The sequence below is a fragment of the Mobula hypostoma genome, chromosome 28 (genome assembly GCF_963921235.1).
Source record: "Mobula hypostoma chromosome 28, sMobHyp1.1, whole genome shotgun sequence".
NCBI classification, from domain to species: Eukaryota; Metazoa; Chordata; class Chondrichthyes; order Myliobatiformes; family Myliobatidae; genus Mobula; species Mobula hypostoma.
Window position 1 is genome coordinate 28,840,527 of NC_086124.1, and position 17,297 is coordinate 28,857,823.

The following is a 17,297-nucleotide window of genomic DNA, read 5'->3' on the forward strand; positions in this document are numbered from 1 at the left end:
TAGTGGTTGGGTTAGGGTTAATCAGGTTTCTCAGTGGTTGCTGGGGGCAAGGTAATCTGGAGGGTCTACTCCACGCTGTATGACTAAATAAACATATTTTTATAATCTGATTTAGGCGCTTTCCCCATTGGGAGGGTGGGATTACAGGAGGGGTTCCAAGGCACAGTGGGGGTGGGGGGGGGAGGAATTATACTTTTTTTTTTGTCCGAGAGAGGAAGAAAATCCCAGCCCTTTGACATCAGCTTCAGACAGTGTAACCCTGGCTCATCGCCCAGACTAGCACTCACAGGAACACACAGCATCTATGGATGGGAATAAACAGTCGATATTCTGGGCTGGAAAGGAAGGGGGGCAGAATCTTCCCTAACTTGTTTTATTATGGCTTCTGCCCCTTTCTTTGCCTGGTCCTGACAGCGGCTCTTGGCCCAAAAAACGTTGACTGTGTGCTTCCCTCCACTCATGCTGTTTGACCTCCTGAGTTCCTCCAGCATTGTGTGTGTGTTGATCAAGATTTCCAGTGTCTAGTGTCCCCACTTTCTGGCCCAACTTGCCTTTGTTGTCCATCTTGCCTTCCTCAGCTACCCCCTATTAACCTGCACGTGGCCAATTTCCCTCTAACCTTTTCCTTTCCATGTACCACTGCCATAATGAGGCCAGACGCAAGTTGGAGGAGCAGCACCTCAGATCCTGTCACTTTTTTTTCATCTAGACCCTGGAGATTCTGGCTGTGACCTTGTCCTGTCAGTGGTCATCCCTAACTTCCCCTCCCTCCCCCCCCCTTGCTTCTCAGTTGGATATATCTCCCCTCCCCTGAGGAAGCGATGCTCTGCTGCCCCTGACTCTCCTTGCAGTGGGCCCTGGCAGTGCATTTGCAGCCGTGGCCTGCAGCTGAGCCATCAGATAGATACCAAACGCCTTGTTGCGTTGCTGTTAGTTCAGGGTGTCGGAGTTCCGAGCTCAATCTCAGAATCCTCTGTATGTCCTCCCAATAAAATGACTCTCCCACCTTAGGAAACATCCTGTCCACATCCACTCTACCATTCGATTAGATTTCACTGAGGTCTCACCTCCTCTCCTTCCCTGCCTGTCCCCTGTTCTTGATCTTTAAAATTTTCAAGGAAACCTGCCCCTCCTACACATTTGCCCCAGCAGCAGGGATCTGGGACATTGCAAGGCACTTTCCCAGTTCTCTCCACCGTCAAACCCTTCCTCAGCCTGCAATAACCTTGCCTGGTTAGAGGCGTGGGGCTTTCTAAATTCAGGTGTGTGTGTGTGTGTGATGTGTGTGTGCGCGAGCGTGTAATCTTCTAAACAGCCTCTGTGTGCAGCAATAACTCCGACCTTTCTGAGGCGAGCAATGCATCAGCATTGGGCTTCCATGCAGAGAGGAGGAGCCCGTGCATTCTTGCCGCTGAAGTGTGACGACGCCTCTCTGCATTGTATTCCAACAACCTGCTTCCCTTTCTCCGTCCCTCCCCACCCATCCCACACTCAAAGTGTTGAGAGACATAAACTTACCACCGCAATATTTTTTTATTAGACAGTTCTTCGGATAAGTCCTGCTTCGCGCAAGGGAAGGGGTTGCTTCCCCTCATCCCCTTCCCGGCCTGCCACCTGTCCTTGTTCTTTAAAATTTTTAAGGAAAGCAGTTTTTATGTTGTAATTAATATTGTGTAGTTCAGCATTGAAATCCAAAATGTATTTTTTTTGGAGGCTGCAAAATTACTAGTCACAAGCACTATGTGAGTTCCTATCTTTGGCCAATAAATCTGTTTGTCTTTATGTATTTGCCATGATCTTAGACTGATTCTGTTCCGATTTCCTCCACCCCACCCCATCACCTGTCCTGTCCTGTCCCTTCATTAGTAAGGGCATCAAAGGTTGCAGGGAGAATGGGGTTGGGGGAGATGATAAATCAGAGCAGACTTGATGGGTCAAATGGCCTAATTCTGCACCTACATCTTACGGATTTTGGGATCCAGATGCCATTTAGTGATGGGAGAAAATTGTGGTTGCTCGGGAGGTAAGGAAAATGTGATGATGTTTCAGAAGATGATTGCAAGGAAGTGAATATTTGCACACTTTACAGTGCATTAGGGTGGATAAACCCCCAGGGCCTGGCTATGTACATCCTTGGACTTTGTGGTAGGCTAGAGAAGGGATTGCAGAGATGTTTACTTTGTGGTTAGCCACCGATAAGATTCCCAAAGATTAGAAGATGGCTAATGTTCTGTTGTGTAAGGAAGGTAGCAAGGGGAAGGCAGGGAACTACAGGCTGGTCAGCCTGACATCAGTAGTGGGGAAATTACTGGAGGGAATGCTGAGCATTAGAATAGACCTGTGATCAAGAGTCAGTATGGGCTGTGCTTGACTAACCTTTTGGAATTGGAATCTTTTGAAGGTAGATGAGGATAGGGCAGTGCATGTTGTCATGGACTTTAGCAAAACCTCTGACAAGGTCCTGAATGGTAGGTTGTTCTGAAAGGTTAGATCCCTTGCAATCCAGGGAGGACTGATTAGCTGGATTCAAAGTCGGCTCAGAGGTAGGAAGCAGAGGGTAATAGTTGAAGGTTGTTTAATTTTCATTGAGAGATGCAACATGGTAACGGGCCCAATGAGCCCACGTTACCCAGTTACACCCATGTGACCCATTAAGCCGTACACCTTTGTGTGGGGTTCCTCCCACATTCCGGTCACAGAAAGAACATACAAACTCCTTACAGACAGTGGCGGGAATTGAACCCGGGCCCTTGGCACTGTAATGGCATTACGCTAGCTGCTGTACTGCCATGCTGCCCCGTTTCTTGGAGTGGAAGCCAGTAAGCAGTGGGATCATGGAATCCTAGGGTACTACAGCACAGAAACAGGCCTTTCAGATGAACTGTTACTCTGCCTAGTCTCAGTCATCCCGCACATGGACCACAGCCTCCTTGCCACTCCCATCCATGTTCAGTACTTATCCAAGCTTCTCTAAAGGGTCCGGGTAAGGACCCTTGTTATTCGTTAGTTATAAAGTGTTTTGGGTGTGAACATGAAGCTTGATCAGTACATTTTGCAGCTGACGTCAAATTACAGGTGGCTTTGATAGTGAAGAAGTTCATTACAGTTTATGGGGGTGAGTGGTCTTTTTCAGTGAAGGGAGTGAACTGAGGCATGGCCAGTGGATTTCAGTACGGATGGTGCGTTTTGGAAAGTCAAGCCAGGGTAGGGCTTGTACTGTGAATGATAGGGCACTAGGAAGTGTGGTAGAACGCTGAGACCCTTCATGGGGACTGGAAAGAAGGAGGAAGCCCGAATAAGGTGGTGGAGGGGGGTGAGTACAAGCCGGCAGGTGGTAGGTGAAGTATCTGGGGGGAGGTAAGTGAATAGGTGGAAAAGTAAAGGCTGCTGAAGAGAGGAGAGTGCACCATGGGAGAAAGGGGAGGAGGAGGGGCACCAGGTGAAGAGAAGAGGTTAGAGGAGAATCAGAATGGAGAATGGAAAAAGAGAGGAATGTTACAGGTAGACTGGGTGGTAGGGAAATAGTTTAGCATGCTGGCATCACCGGAGTTCAATGTTGTAGTTGTACAAGATGTTGGCGAGGCAGCATTTGCAGACTGTGCCCTGAAAGGGTGTGGTTTAACTGGAAAGAGTGCAAGAAAGATTTACAAGGATGTTTCCAGGACAAAAGTTACAGGGATATAACTTATAGGGGTAACTATAAAAGTTATAGGGATAGTTCAAGTTTATTGTCTGTTGACTATACATACATGCAACCAAACGAAACTGTTCCTTGAGATGACGGTGCGCACGTCTCACGCAGCACATAAAACAAAATATTACCACAGATAAGGTGATAAAATAGAATTCAAAGTGTATGTAATGTGCAGCATAGTTAAACAGTGAACTTCTCACTGTCCTAGTGACAAGACCTTGGTGTTTGTTAAGAGTCGCAGCCTAGGGGAAGAAGCTTGCCCAATCTGGCAGTCTTAGTACCCATTTACTGATGGTTGTGAGTCAGAGATTGGGAGGGATCCTCAACAATGCTTTGGGTCCTTTGTCTACAGCATTCCTGGTAAAAGGAGAGATAGCCACCGTGATCCCCTTGGCAATTGGCCAGGCTGGGCCGTTATTCCATTGTACACAGGAGGATGAGGGGTGATCTTGTACAAGTTCTTAATTTTTGAGAAGCATAGATAAGGTTCTGGGGTCCACTGCTTAATGGTATTGGTCTGTGGCATAAAAGTATAAAAGTCTTGGGACCCCTGAGGTAGACGGTAACAGTCCTTGCCTCAGGGTATGTGAGTCTACACTTAAGGGTGTAGGGTGAGAGGGGAATTAGTGGAAAGGGACTCGAAGGGGCAACTTTTTTCACCCAGAGGGTTGTGAGGATATGGAATGAGGCAGCTACAATAGTGACATCGGAAGAAACTTGGACAGGTACATGGTGGGGAGGGGCTTGAAGGAATAAGGGCTGAATGCAGGAAATTGGGGCAAGCTGGGTGGCCAGCATAGACTGGTTGGGCTGAAGGGTCTACGTCCATGCTGTGCTACTCTGAATACATGCTATTTTCCCAATGACTTGCCTGTAGGGAATTCCCTTGCTGGCAGGCTAAAAATCAGAAGTAATTGGGGTCCTGAGAGGTTGGGAAAAGTGCAGTGAGAAAGGAAGGTGCATTTTGATCTAGCAATAGTGAAGTTAAATGGAGAAGGCAAGTTAAGGATGTAAAACTACTCAGCAAAGTGTCCTCAGCTGTCTTTCCATCATAGTAGCCATTGACCTGGGTTCAATTCCTGTCAATGTCTGTAAGCAGTTTGTACGTTTCTCTATGACACTGTGGTTTCCTCCTGGTGCTCTGGTTTCCTCCCACATCCCGAAGATGTGCGATCAGGGTTAGTGTGTTGCGGAAATGCTGTTTTGGCGCCGGAAGCACTGTGACACTTGTGGGTTGCCCACCAGCAAATCATCGGAGTGTGCTACCTGTTGGTCTAATGACACATTTCACCATGAGCTTGGATGTACACATGACAAATAAAGCTAATCTTTAACCTGGTGGTGGGGTACAGAACCAAGGCATTGCTCTTGGATGTACATGCGACAAATAAAGCTAATCTTTAGCTTGGTGTTGGGGGACGGAACCAAGGCGTTGCTCTCAAAACATTTTGTGCACACTGTTGCAAAGGTTTCAGAGTGTGTCGGTTATTGTTGGGAGTTTGCAGTGTGTGTATTCCCACATGCTGTCACGGGAGGCAGAGGAGTGGCTACTGGATTGCTTCGAGTCGGTGGACTGGGCATGTTCAAGGGCTCGTCAGGGGATCTGAATCAGTACACCACAGCTGTCACAGACTTCATAAAAACAGTTGTGAACGTGTGTGTTCCCACAAAATCATTCAGACCTTCCCCAGTCAGAACCTCTGGATGAACCATGAGATCAATCTGAAGGCCAGGTCAGGGGCATTCAAGTTGGGTGACCAAGAAAGCTACGAGAGGTCCAGGTATGATCTCTGGAAAGCTGTCTCACGGGCAAAGTGGCAATTCCGGACTAAATTTGAATCAATGAAGGATGCTGGACAGCCGTGGCAAGGCTTGAATGCTAAAGTAAAATCAAACAACAACAGGGCTTTGCTTCCAGATGAGCTCAATGCCTTCTATGCTCACTTTGACTGTCAAAACGTAGAGGAATCATCACTAACTCCCAGGCCTCCTGATCATCCCGTGATTTCTCTGGGGGCAGAAGTAAGAGCATTCTTAAGGAGAGCGAACCAACAAAAGTCATGTAGCCAGGTGGAGTACTTGTGCTGATCAGCTGGCTGGAGTATTCACTGAGGTTGTTCACCTTTGGCATCAGCAGCCTGAGGTACCCATCTGTTTTAAGCAGACTTCAATTATACCGGTGCCTAAGAAGGTGTGGTGGCCTGTCTCAATGACTATCACTCCGTAGCACTTGCACTTGTGATGGAGTGTTTTGAGAGGTTGGTGATGAAATGTATCAACTCCTGCCTGAAAAATGACTTGGATCCACTCCAATTCGTGTACCAGCACAACAGGTCCACAGCAAGTGCCATCTCATTGGCTCTTCACTGAACCCTGGAACATCAGGATGCTCTTTATCGACTATAGTTTACCATTCAATACCATCATCCCTCAAAGCTAATCAATAAGCTACAAGACCTTGGCCACATTTGGATCCTCATTTTCCTCACTTGAAGACCCTAGTTAGATTATGAAGACACGCAGTCCTTTTATTGTCATTTAGTAATGCGTGCATTAAGAAATGATACAATATTCCTCCGGTGTGATATCACAAAACACAGGACAGACCAAGACTGAAAAAACTAACAAAACCACATAATTATAACATATAGTTACACCAGTGCAACAATTCCATAACTTGATGAAGAACAGTCCATCAGCACAGTAAAAAGTTCAAAGTCTCTCAAATGTCCCACATCTCACGCAGACGGGAGAAGGAAGAAAAACTCTCCCTGCCATGCCCGACCACAGTCCGACTCTGAGTCATCCGAAAACTTCGAGCTCTGATCAGCTCTCCGACACCGAGTACCGAGCACCATCTCTATCCAAACAATTCGACCTCAATCTCGGTCACCAACAGCAGGCAAAGCCGGGGATTTTGAGGCCTTCCCTCCAGAAGATTCTCGATCGCTCAGTAACAACAGCAGTGAACTTGGCGTTTCAGAAATTTCTCCAGATGTTCCTCTGTGCTTTCATGTCTGGCTCCATCAAATCAGAATTGTCCACGGCCCCTATTTAACGGATACAACATCATTTTCACCGGAGGGCTGTGCACGCACGGTGCGCTGCTATCACTTCCTCCCGCTGACTTTAGTTCAGATTGGCCACATTTCCACAATCTCCCTCAGCACAAATGTGCCAAAAGGCCCCCTTGCTCTGCTGGCTTTACACTTGAGTTTGGCTAAGCACAGCTCCAATCCCATGTTTGTGTTTGCTGACGACACCACTGCCATAGGCCAAATCAAAGGTGGTGACGAATCAGCATATAGAGGGGAGATTGAAAATCTGGCTGAACGACAATCTCCACTCAATGTCATAGTCATACTTTATTGATCCCGGGGGAAACTGGTTTTCGTTACAGTTGCACCATAAATAATTAAATAGTAATGAAACCATAAATTTAGTTAAATAGTAATATGTAAATTATGCCAGGAAATAAGTCCAGGACCAGCCTATCGGCTCAGGGTGTCTGACCCTCCAAGGGAGGAGTTGTAAAGTTTGATGGCCACAGGCACGAATGACTTCAAATGACGCTCTGTGTTGCAGCTCGGTGGAATGAGTCTCTGGATGAATGTGCTCCTGTGCCCAACCAGTACATTATGTAGTGGATGGGAGACATTGTCCAAGATGGCATGCAACTTAGACAGCATCCTCTTTTCAGACACCACTGTCAGAGAGTCCAGTTCCATCCCCACAACATCACTGGCCTTACGAATGAGTCTGTTGATTCTGTTGGTGTCTGCTACCCTCAGCCTGCTGCCCCAGCACACAACAGCAAACATGATCGCACTGGCCACCACAGACTCGTAGAACATCCTCAGCATCGTCCGGCCGATGTTAAAGGACCTCAGTCTCCTCAGGAAATAGAGACGGCTCTGACCCTTCTTGTAGACAGCCTCAGTGTTCTTTGACCAGTCCGGTTTATTGTCAATTCATATCCCCAGGTATTTGTAATCCTCCACCATGTCCACACTGACCCCCTGGATGGAAACAGGGGTCACCGGTGCCTTAGCCCTCCTCAGGTCTACCACCAGCTCCTTAGTCTTTCTCGCATTAAGCTGCAGATAATTCTGCTCGCACCATGTGACAAAGTTTCCTACCTTTGCGGAGGAAATCGGCGGTCCATGAACCGGTCTTCACTGACGGCGAGGGTCAGCAACTTCAGTGTTATGGTTCCGGAGGACCTGTCCTGGGCCCAGCACGCAAGTGCAGTTATGAAGAAAGCACGGCAGCGCCTCTACTTCCTTAGGGTTTTGCAAAGATTTGGCATGACATCTAAAACTTCAACAAACTTCTATAGGCGTGCAGTGGAGAATGTATTGATTGGTTGCATCACAGCCTAGTATGGAAACACCAATGCCCTTGAATGGAAAATCCTACAAAAAGTGATGGATGCTGCCCTGTCCATCATGGGTAAGGCCCTCCCTAACATTGAGTACATCTACATGAAATGCTGTCGCAGGAAAGTAGCATCCATCATCAGGGACCCCCACCACCCAGGACATGCTCTCTTCTCGCTGCTGCCATCAGGAAGAAGTTACAGGAGCCTCAGGACTCGCACCACCAGGTTCAGGAACCGGTATTACCCCTGAGCTATCAGGCTCCTGAACCAGAGAGGATAATTTCACTTGCCCCATCATTGACCTTCAAGGACTCTTTGCCACATGTTTTTTGATAGTTTTCACTTATTTGTTTACTATTATTGTTGTTATTTCTTATTTGCACAGTTTATTGTATTTAGTGCACTCGGGGCTGCCCTGTTGAGTGTAGTCTTTATTGATTCTATTATGATTATTGGATTTATTGCGTATGCCCACCAGAAAATGAATCTCAGGGTTTGTATATGTTGACATACATGTACTTTGGAAAAATTCACTTGGAACTTTGGTGGTGGGAGGTCACTCGACCCATCAAACCTATACGGGCCCACAGCAGTCCTACCAATTCTATTCCCTGACCTGATTTCCTCTCACATCTGTCACTCCAATTAAATAAAACAGCCCCCCCCCCCCCACACACACATTTACTCCACAAACATCTAGTAGGGTCCAATTAACCCACTGCCCCATCACTGGGATGGGGGAAGTAATTGATAATTGCTTGTTATTGTCATGTGTCCCAAGAAAGTGCAGGGGGCTGTGGACACAACTCAGCCCCTGCTCCATGGACTCTGTCTACACTTCTCACTGCCTCAGTAAAGCAACCAGTATAATCAAAGATCCCACCCACCTTGGGTATTCTGTCTTCTCCCCTCTCCCATCAGGCAGAAGATACAAAAGCCTGAAAGCCCTAAAATACAGTGAGAAGGTAGTCTTGCAGACTGTTCATATACGTTTATAGATCACAGTGCATTGAGGTAAAATAACAATGCAGAACAAAGTGTAACAGCTACAGAGAAAGTGTAATGCAGACAAACGATAAGGTGCAAGATCGTAATGAGGTAGATCATGAGGCCAAGATTCCATCTTATCATTCAAGGCTCCAATAACATCAGGCTGGAAGCTGTCCTTGAGTCTGGTGGGACATGCATCTGCTGCCTGATGAGAGAGGGGAGAAGAGTGAATGACTGGGTGGGTGGGATCTTTGATTACATTGGTTGCTTCACTGAGACGGCGAGAGTCTATAACAAGGGAAATCCCACATAGTCACAGGGAGGGAGTACATGCACTAGGCCAGAGGTTGCCACTGAGAGCGAACAGTTCTACCCATTGGGCCGCGTCGAGAGAAAGGAGAAGATGCTCTCCTGTGCCCATTGAGTCCAGGATGGGTGGCCATAGCGGGAAGAAATGGGAGCCTCCCTCTTCCAGGTCCAACTATGGAAACACGGTGTGGAAAATCTGGGATGGGATGCTTCCCACAGACGGTAACTAGCGGACTGCCAATGAGTTTAAAGCTGAGGGTGATGGTATTGAATAATGGGATCTCCTCCTCCTCTGGTCCACAATGTCACAAGTTCAAAGTAATATTATTATCAAAGGACATACATGTCACCATATATGATCCTGAAATTCATTTTCTTGTGGGCATTCACAGTTAATAGAAACACAATAGAATCAATGAAAAATCACATGACAGAGACGGACAAACAACCAATGAGCAAAAGACAAACTGTACAAATACAAGAATAACTAAACAAGGAATCGATATCAAGAATATGTCTTGTAGAGTCCTTACAAGTGAGTCCATAGGTCACTCAAGCCATTGAACCTACTGATCTGACTCCCTAGTCTAATTCTCTCTCATCTCTGTCATTCCCACAGTCTAAGGTGGCGCTACTGAGGTCGAGTGACAACTTACTGGCGGTTCTCAAAGCAAGAAATACTTTATTGGTGGCACTTTCTCTGTATGTAACGCCCTGGTTCACATCTTTACTGTGATGCTGTAGGTATTTCATTCAGCATCTCTGTAAGAGCTGTTTGTTCTGCTTTCAGCCTGTTTGGGTTACTGTTGAAGATGAGGGATGATGTGGAATGTGAGCCATCCAATTAGTGGGAGGGACAATAAGGTTGGTCTTGGGCTTTTGTTCGAGAGGAAATGAAGAGAGAAGACGCTGGGGTGAACTAGTCATAGCATGCGATCCGGTGGGAGGCCTGTTCGTTCGAGATGGATTGCGAGTGATGTTCGGAAGGTGGTGTGTGCGTTCACATTGACCGAGGGCCCAGCGCGTGAGTGACAGAGAAGTTGAACTTGTGCACATTTGACTGTTTAATTGGAATGGACCCTTTTCTTTCTGTTATTCTTTACTAACCCTTCAGTTAAGATTCATAAATATAATTCCTGTAATCGTATGTGGTGTACTCTCTGTTATTTCGTGGCATTAATTTGTAACAGGGTAGCAAATGACACAGCAACCACACAAATAGGGTGGGCTCACGCCTCATTCTCACACGTTTGGTGGGGCTGGAGATTGTCTTCCCTAGACTTGCGCGGCCGAGGAAGCCAGAGATCAATCTAACAGCAGGGCCGATTCGGAGAGGTCATCTAAAGCGGGGTCCAGGCCCAGAGCATATCAGTGCAGCAGGGCCTCTATGCCAACCAAGGTTGCCATGGAAGATAGACCCATTTTTGCCTGTATCTGTCTAAACTTTTCCTGTCCAAGCACCTATCCAAAAGCCTTCTAAACGCTGAGAAAATAGATGCACTTCCTCTGGCAGCTTGTTTCAAACACTGACCACTCTTGAGGTGAAAAGGTTTGCCCCTCAGTTCCTACTAGGTCTTCCTCACCTTAAGCCTATGTTCTCCAGCTCCCCAACCCTGGGAGGGGTTGGTCTGGAAGTGAGCGTTCATCCCAAGAATCCCCTCGTGATTTTGTACACCTCTCTAACATCAGCCCTCGGTCTCCTGCGCTCCAACGAGGGAAAAACAGTCCCAACCTGCTCAGCCTTTCTCCATAATGGCATGGTAGTGCACTGGTTCACACTCTTTACTGAACAGGAGACCCAGGTTCAATTCTTGCTGCTGCCTGTCAGAGTTTGTATGTTCTCCCCGTGATCGCGCAAGTTTCCTCCAACATTCAAAAGACATTCCCGCCACTGTCTGTAAGGGGTTTGTATGTTCTCCCCTTGACCGTGTGGGTTTCCTCCGGGTGCTCCGGTTTCCTCCTGCCGTCCAAAGACCTACCGGTCAGTAGGTCCGTTGGTCTTTGTAAATTGTCCGGTGATTAGGCTGGGATTAAATCAGGGACGGCTGGGGGCTGTGGCTCGAAGGGACCGTTCCACACTGTATCTCATTTTAGATTAGATTATGAGGACACGCAGTCCTCTTTTATTGTCATTTAGTAATGCATGCGTTAAGAAATGATACAATATTCCTCCGGTGTGATATCACAGAAACACAGGACAGACCAAGACTGAAAAACTAACAAAAACCACATAATTATAACATATAGTTACAACAGTGCAACAATACCATAACTTGATGAAGAACAGGCCATGGGCACAGTAAAAACCACAGGTTATAGGTTAGTCCCCCAAGTCCCAGCAACATCCTCTTCAATCTCATCTGCACTCCTTCCAGCAAGTTCCAAATACTCATCACCCCTATGTGGGGAGGGGCAAGGGCTGGAAAAGCCCTTCGTGTTCCCCCTTCAACCCTAAGCCTATGCCCCCTTGTTTTGGGTTCCCCTACCCTGGGGAAAAGACTTTCCTTATTGATGCGTCTAATAATTTAGACATTGCCCCTTGATCTCCAAAATTAAGACTGAGCCCATATTGCTAGTGACGTATTCATAAATCTTCTCTGCATTCTTTCCCTATGGTTTCCACGTTTCCTATAGTCATCATCAGCATCATGTGCCGTGTTGTATGATGTGGGTGATCATGGTCTTTCCATCACCATGACTGTTCTTGGCAAATTTTTTTTTACAGAAGTGGTTTGCCATTGCCGCCTTCTGGGCAGTGTCTTTCCAAGACGGGTGACCCCAGCCATTATCAATACTGTTCAGAGATTGTCTGCCTGGCGTCAGTGGTCGCATAACCATCATATGACCATCCACCACCTCCAAGTGACCCTGACTGGGGGCTGGGCAGGTGCTACACCTTGCCCAAGGGTGACCTGCAGGCTAGTGGAGGGAAGGAGCACCTTACACCTCCTTTGGTAGAGACATATCTCCACCCCAACACCTAATTTCCTACAGTAGGGAGACCAAAGCTAAGCACCATGTTCCAAGCAGGACATCACCAACATCTTGCACAACTGCCAACAACGATCAAAGTCAATTTGTCACCAAGGTACGTTTACAGCCCTGAGATTCATTGTCTTGGGGGCATACTCAATAAATCCATTATAGAACAATAACTATAATAGAATCAGTGAAAGACCGCAGCAAGCTGGGTGTTCAACCAGTGAGCAGAAGTCAACAAAATGCTGATTTTAAAAGAAAGAAATAATAGTAATAAATAAATAAGCAATAAAAATCGAGAACATGAGATGAAGAGTCCTTGAAAGTGGGTCTGTAGGTTGGGGGGCAAGTGAAGTTATCCACTCTGGATCAGGAGCTAGATGGTTGAGGGGCAGTAACTGTCCCTGAACCTGGTGGCGTGAGTCCTGAGGCTCCTGTACCTTGTACATCGCAACTCCCGTACTCGCTGCCCTGATTGATGCAGGCTGGCATGTCAAATGCCTCCTTCACCGCCCTGTCTACCCACAACACCATGTGGTTGTATTCCCAGATCCCTCTGCTCTACAATGCTCTCCAGGACCTCTACCATTCCTACCCTGATTTGCCTTCCCAAAGTGTGACACTTTACACATCAGGGATCAAGTGGAATATCACCGGCATATGTTGTGAAATGTGTTGTCTTTGCGGCAGCTGTACATTGCAATGCATAATAATGAAAACTGTGAAGTTCGTTAAGTACTTAAATAAGTATTACAAAAAAAGTAGTGAGGTAGTGTTCATGGGTTCATTGTCCATTCAGAAATCGGATGGCAGAGGTGGAGAAGCTGTTCCTGAATCGCTGAGTGTGTGTCTTCAGGCTCCCGTACCTCCTCCCTGATGGTAGCTATGAGAAGAGGGCACATCCTGGGTGATGGGGGCACTTAATGATGGATGCCACCTTTTTGAGGCATCGCCCCTGGAAGATGTTCTGGCCACAGGTCCACGGTGGAGCTGACTGATTTCACAACTTTCTGCAGCTTATTTCAATCTTGTGCAGTCTTCACACTCTTCCCGCACCCCCCCCCCCACGTGAATCAGCCAGTTTGAATGCTCTCCACAGTAAATCTGTAGAAATTTAACACTAATCAAAATTAAACTCCATTTGCCAATTTTTGGCCCGCTTACCCAGTTGATCAAGATCTCTCTCCTGATAACTTTCTTCCCTGTCTATGACACAACCTAGTCTAATGACATGTTTGCCCTCTACGCCTGAAACGGTAAATCATTGTGAGCACTGCAGGATTAATCCTCTGCCCACGTCATTAGGAATGCAAAGGGGATTTTCTTTTGTGTTGGCTTCGAGAGACGGGACTTACTTTGATCTGCTCCCTTGTTCCCGGTAGGATTTGGACCTCCTCGTCCCCTCCACCGTTCAGCGAACTGTCGGGGCTGCAGAAAAGGTCATTTTATGCAGCCTACCATCACCTCCAGGACTTCTATGTGTCCAAGACAAAGAACCGGGCAGGAAAAATCATTGTGAACACTACCCACCCTACAAACTGCCTTTTTCAAAAGCTTCATTCGGTAAGGCTAGAGGGTTACTAGAAAAAAACTTCACACCATCTTAAAAGTTTGTTTCCCAGGTCAGCCATTCTAGTTACCTCCCCTACCCTCTCTGTTACCCCCATCACTGCAATGTAAACACTTTAAACCACTTTTTATAAACCTGTTTACATTGTAAATACGTCTTTATGTGCATTTTATTCGATGCTTTAACCTCTACAGTTATTTTAATATAATTCTTTATAATTGTTGAATACCGTTATTGTTTGTCACACATTGAGCACTGGCCAACACACTACAGTAAATTCTTAATTCGTGTACGGTATTAAAGTTGTTCCTTGATCGTTATCAGAATTAAACTGTGTTTGCCTTTTCTTGGCCCAGCTGATAACATGAAGTGGTTAGCGCAATGCTGTTACAGCTCGGGGGCATCAGAGTTGAATCTCAACGTCCTCTGCATGGAGTTTGTACGTCCTCCCTGCAGAATGTGCGAGCTTCCTACCGCAAAGACGTACCGGTTAGTAGGTTAATTGGTTATTGTAAACTGTCCTGTGATTAGCCTAGGGTTAAATCACAGATTGCTGGGACGGTGATTACTCCATGCTGTATCTCTAAATAATAAAATATTTCTTCCTTGTTAATGCTCCCACCTAGTCTAGTGTCACCTTTGCCCTTTACGTCTGAAGTAGATCAAATCATGGTGAATGTTCCTGGATCACTCCCTCTGCCCACATTGTTGTGAATGCAACAGGAACTTTTTTTTGTGTTAATTCCGAGCACAGAACTTACTAAAATCTATTCCCTCGTTCCTGGGGTGAGGTTAGATCCTCTCCCTCCTCTCCACCGATGGTGGTAGACTTTGACCCTGGGTGGTTTGGGGGGGGGGGCGGGTTACAGATTAGATTTCTTTGTCACATGTACATTGAAACAGAGAGTGAAATGCTTCAATTTGCCTCAACGGATAACACAGCCCGAGATTTGCGCTGGGGGCAGCCCGCAAGTGTTGACACGCTTCCAGCGCCAACATAGCGTGCCCACGGCTCACTGACCCTAACCGGTCCGTCTTTGGGCTGTGGGAGGAAACCGGAGCACCCAGAGGAAACCCACACGGTCACGGGGAGATCGTACAAACTTCTCACAGACAGCAACGGGAATTGAACCCGGGTTGTTGGCACTGAGAGGTGGTGGTGGAGGGCGAGGGAAATATTGAAGGGTCTTGCAGAGGCAGGGAGGGTGGGAGGGGGTCTTGGTGATGGGGAGGGGTGTAGGGAAGGGAGGGGGTTACAGAGACGGGGATAGGTGTAGTGGAGAGTGGGGGTCACCAGGGATGGGGAGGGCGGGGTCTCAGGGTGAGAGGTGTAGGGGGCAGAGGGGGTCACAGAGTGGGAGGTTACATAGGGAGGGGTTACACAGATGGATGAGGGGTTACATAGATGGGGAGAGGGGTTACACAGACGGGGATAGGGGTTACACAGACGGGGAGAAGGGTTACATAGACGGGGTGGGGGGGTTACACAGACGGGGATAGGGGTTACACAGATGGGGTTGGGGTTACACAGACGGGGAGAGGGGTTACATAGACAGGCAGTTACACAGACGGGGAGGGGGGTTACACAGATGGGGAGAAGGGTTACACAGAAAGGGTGGGGGGGTTACACAGACGGGGAGAAGGGTTACACAAACAGGGAGAGGGGTTACACAGACAAGGTGGGGGTTACACGGACGGGGAGAGGGGTTACACAGACGGGGAGAGGGGTTACATAGATGGGGACAAGGGTTACACTGACGGGGTTGGGGTTACACAGACGGGGAGAGGGGTTACATAGACGGGTGGTTACACAGATGGAGAGAAAGGTTACACAGACGGGGAAAGGGGTTACACGGACGGGGAGAGGGGTTACACAGATGGGAGAAGGGTTACACAGATGGGGAGAGGGATTACACAGACGGGGAGAGGTGTTAAACAGATGGGGAGAGGGGTTAAACAGACGGGGAGAAGGGTTACATGGACGGGGAGAGGGGTTAAACAGACGGGGAGAGGGGTTAAACAGACGGAGAGAAGGGTTAAACAGACGGGGAGAGAGGTTACACAGACGGGGGGGTTACACAGACGGGGAGAGGGGTTACACAGACAGGGAGAAGGGTTACACAGATGGGGGGGTTGCACAGACGGGGAGAGGTGTTAAACAGATGGGGAGAGGGGTTACACAGACGGGGAGAGGGGTTAAACAGACGGGGAGAGGGGTTAAACAGATGGGGAGAGGGGTTAAACAGACGGGGAGAAGGGTTAAACAGACGGGGAGAGGGGTTAAACAGACGGGGAGAAGGGTTAAACAGACGGGGAGAGGGGTTAAACAGACGGGGAGAGGGGTTAAACAGACGGGGAGACGGGTTACACAGACGGGGAGAGGGATTAAACAGACGGGGAGAGGGGTTAAACAGACGGGGAGAGGGGTTAAACAGACGGGGAGAAGGGTTAAACAGACGGGGAGAGGGGTTAAACAGACGGGGAGAAGGGTTACACTGACGGGGAGAGGGGTTAAACGGACGGGGAGAGGGGTTAAACAGACGGGGAGACGGGTTACACAGACGGGGAGAGGGATTAAACAGATGGGGAGAGGGGTTAAACAGACGGGGAGAAGGGTTAAACAGACGGGGAGAGGGGTTAAACGGACGGGGAGAAGGGTTACACTGACGGGGAGAGGGGTTAAACGGACGGGGAGAGGGGTTAAACAGACGGGGAGACGGGTTACACGGACGGGGTTGGGGCTATACGGATGGGGAGCGGTGGAAGGCTGCAGGGGCCGGGGCAGACCGCCAGGAGTTGGCCGGGTGACAGCGCGGCAGGATTTGGGATGCCGTCAGAAGCCGCGGCCAAATTGTTTTGGGCTGAGGGCAGTGTGTGTGTTTTAGCAGATGGTGCGGAGCGCGGGCCGCGGGATTAGTGTGATCTGTCACACAGGAATGGACTCGGCAGAGGTATGCGGAGCATCCACCGCCCCTGCTGGTCGCCCTTCTACTCAAACCCCGCTTGTACCTGCGGCTGAACCCAACACAGCCTCACGTGCCAGCAGCAACAGGCCGTGCGGCCCATCTGCTGCTGCCGGCCCTTTCCCATCTCTCCCCGCGCCCGGCTCTCCCCAGGGGGAAAGACTTTCCCGCCTGCTGGAGTTGCCTCCGATCCCGCCTCTCTCAGTCCCTGTACAGGGTTCGTGGGTCTTCCGAACCCTCCCTATTAATCTGGGGAGCCAGGGAAGGAGCAATCCTAGCTACGATCGCGAATTCTTATTAACTAATCTCCCCCACTCCGTGACCCCTCCCTCCCCTACACCCCTCCCTGTCCCCGTGACTCCCTCCCTCCCACACCCTCCTCCACTCCGTGACCCCTCCCTCCCCTACACC